Raw genomic sequence first — 3,668 nt, forward strand, 5'->3', positions numbered from 1 at the left:
ATGAGCAAGGCATTCATTCCAGTCTTGGATGGATGAATGTCGTATTGACACCATTTAAGTCCATCTCGTCGACGACAGATATCAATTCAATTCAAACTTATCCATCCATTTACTTAAATTGCACTTATTCAAAACCAAAAACTTATCCGACGAAATAATAAATGGACAACTCGGAGAAAGCCAATTGATTCACTAGAGAAAGCTGCTGAACAAATTGATAAAAGTCAATTTGTCCCACTCACAAGACATGATTCCAAACAGGAATCTCGCTGCCTCGGGTTTTTATGAATGTTCACCCAAATTTCACGAGAATTTTGAGGCCTCCATTTCCGGAAGGGTCACATCCATCCCATGTCCTCCGCAGTGTGAGAGGTTTGACAACTCAAAACTAATGCTCATCAATAATTTCAAGGTACTTGTGCTGATGATTCCATCCCAGACTCGAAATAACTTGGTTCTAGTTACTACTCAATTATGCCCTCAGCCCGAACGTGTCCGCAAACTCATTCATTATTCGGTGCCTGTTTTAGCATTCGTTTATTGACTATCAAGTAGCACATTACACGAGCATGCCTTACATACTCAAATTGGTTTAATTGGTGAGGTCTCTAGCTGTTAAGTCAAAGTGAGTGAATGTACATAGGGAACAAGTTGTTATTATGAAGTATTAATATGAGCATCATGTATGTGGCCCAAGTACATACGATGATACATTCATTTGCGGAATGCAAGGAGGTAATGAAGACGGTCTGTTTACATCATAGATCATGTACATTAGGTATCCATAAATGTAGCAATGTGGCGCCCCACGCTGAATGAATTATAAAATCAATAACAATATTTTGCTAGGTAAATTCTGCGTTTTAGCAAAAAATTCCAATAACAAGTGCTTTCCAAAAGACACCCGATTATGAAATCGGTTCAACTGTAGGAAACTGAAAGATTTAAATTCTCTCCTGAACCAGAGGCGTTGCTGGCAGTGTAGTCCTCCCCATTTGTTAGCCAGCAGAGGACAGCCAAAGTAGTGGTGATGGTGTGGGCCTTACGGAGAGACAGCATTTAAGGGAGAGAAAGTAATGTGATGAAAGCAACTCCCCAAAGACGACTCTGAGTTTGCCTGCCCGTCTTGGATGCACGTCTTCTCCTGGCATAAAGTAGAGTACGGGAATTATGTGAGAATAATTTTAGTCGCAAATTCACACCGTGACCACTGCACGTATTTACGAATGTTTTTAAATTCAGCCAACCGTTGGAATTGAATTGAATGGAATGACGAAATAAGAGGCGGGATTAATTTGGGAATTAATCATCACGACACACGGCATGCATCTCCACCCATTACCTGGTAGCCCACTTGCACAACAAGAGATTGTTGGTTACCTGTGCTGGCTGGGGAAGTGAGTGCAGTACAAATCTCTTGTGTTTTTTATGGGACACTGAATCTCCCTATTATTTCCTCCTCTTCTTCTTCTGTGAGCTTCCTAAATTGTGATATGTACCTTCATCTGTTCATCCTCTACCACTTGTGCGATTAGTAAATCGATATGTTCTCAAATGAGGGGATAAACTGCAGTAAAAATGCAAATCCAAGTTTTAATGTAATCGTGCTCCTGTTATCAGGCGACGTTCTGGTTGCCCTTGTATTCCTTCTGGCTCACAGAGTTAAGCCTTTGTCTCAATTTATTGTTATTTTTAAAGAGCTCGAAAGACTTGTTGAAGAAGACATGCGAGACGCCGTGAACCGAACTGATTTACTTTTCAATTCAAAATTCCCTACCAAAATCTGATGGAAGCAGGAGAAGAAGAGAACAAGGGAATTCAATGAAAGACGACTAAATGAGATTTAGAAGCTGTAAAAAGTCGTAATGATAAAATGATGACGAGCTTGGTTTAAGCGTGGGAGAGAACGGTTCGTCTGTAAACTACTTGACGAGGACAACTTTTTTTTTTACTTTTTTATTCAATAAAACGTAAACTTTTCCAAACCGCAAAGATTTTTTTAGAGATGCGACGACCAGAGACCTTCACCCTTCACTTGACCAGGTGGGTGATGTTGGCTGGCTCAGCACCAAAAAGTGCTATGAGGAGAGAAAGTCAAGTGCTCTTTTAGGTGGCTCAGTTCACCCCCTCGACTTCTTGATGCTCCTCCAAGTAAGAAATATGTACTCGTGAGCAAGAGTTAGTATTATTCAGGGAATATAACTTTGAATATATACATACGCACATATTCCATGATGTGTTTTCTACCTTCTTTAAACTGCGACATAGAATTTGGCGAATTTGACGAGCAAATTTGGCGATAGTACATGAGATCAGAAAATGTGTATATTGTTGTATAGTCATTTCCGCTCTTTCTTCGAGACCTTGTTCGTGCACGTATTCGGGAATCAATGAGAACAACATTTTAAGGTTGAATGGCCACCTTGTCTACACGATGCAGGAATGTTGAGAATAATCATGGATAATTGCATCCTTTTTGCTCTTTTTTGGTCAACTCACCATGCATTCGGATACCAGGTAGGGAATTCCAAGGTGAGGTGAGTAATTGTAATTGTAATTTGGGAGGGAGAGAGGTTTAGTTGACTGTTAACTTATACTACGCATAGCAGAGGAGTCGTGGTAGCTGTTTACGCATACAGTTTAGCTTACGTTAGCAGGTAAGAATATCTAGCAAGGAACTTGTGAACCAGCTCTCGCTTTCTCCACATACTCGCTTATTTACGAGTCTAAAAGCTTCCAGAAACAGAGGCGAGAGTTGTAACAATCTTTTTCGACATTTCGAATTGTTTCAAGGATTGAAAGATTTCTCAGATTTAAAGAAAACCCCAATTCTGTTGATATTTGGTGCTCTTTTATTCAGAAAAAGATGTCTCTGCCAATTATCTTAAAAAATAGAGTAAAAGTTGAGATCCGTATCATGTTGTTGTCTTCCTTGTATACATCGGAAATGTTTTTCCACTCGTGTTCCTCAGTTTCTGTACTCTTGCACAAGAAGACGATCCATTGCACCAACATCTTCTCGGAAATACATAATATTGCTAAAAGACTTGTATATATACTCCAGTAATAATAGCAACAATCGGATTCAGTTAAACCGTACAATCCGACAATCTGAGTCCCACTACTCCCGTCAAGGGCAATACAAATACAACTCTCATGCTCATCTACGTCACAATGGTTCAGGTACAATTAAGGGATTGTCCAGCCTTGCACTTTCTCCACTTCAACGGAATCACGAAAAACGGGTACCACGATGGCGTTGCAGTACATAATTACCACTCCCTAAAGGAAAGTCTTCCCATTTTTTTTACTACAGGATAGTAGAATTACTTACTCGTACAATTACTAATTGTACGAGGGATGGCACAATGCTGGCCGTTGTGGTTCAGTTGAGCGTATGATTTTTTTGTCAGGAGCTACGCAGGTGACAAGAGGGATCAAATTATGATGTTCACAGTTAGACGATGACGAAAGGAAGACACATTTTATGAAGGGTCCCACTACTGACGGTGAAAGTACGGTGCAAGGCCTGAAGCTACCACTACGCCAGGAATTCCAAAATCCGGAACAGCAGCAGAAGCACCACCACCACCACTCCACGACCAGGTTGACGAGTATAAAGTAGTTCGGATAACTCTGTGAGCTCTCTCACTCTTCCCTCACTCTCT

Source organism: Folsomia candida, unplaced genomic scaffold (assembly GCF_002217175.1).
Source record: "Folsomia candida strain VU population unplaced genomic scaffold, ASM221717v1 Fcan01_Sc006, whole genome shotgun sequence".
NCBI lineage: Eukaryota > Metazoa > Arthropoda > Collembola > Entomobryomorpha > Isotomidae > Folsomia > Folsomia candida.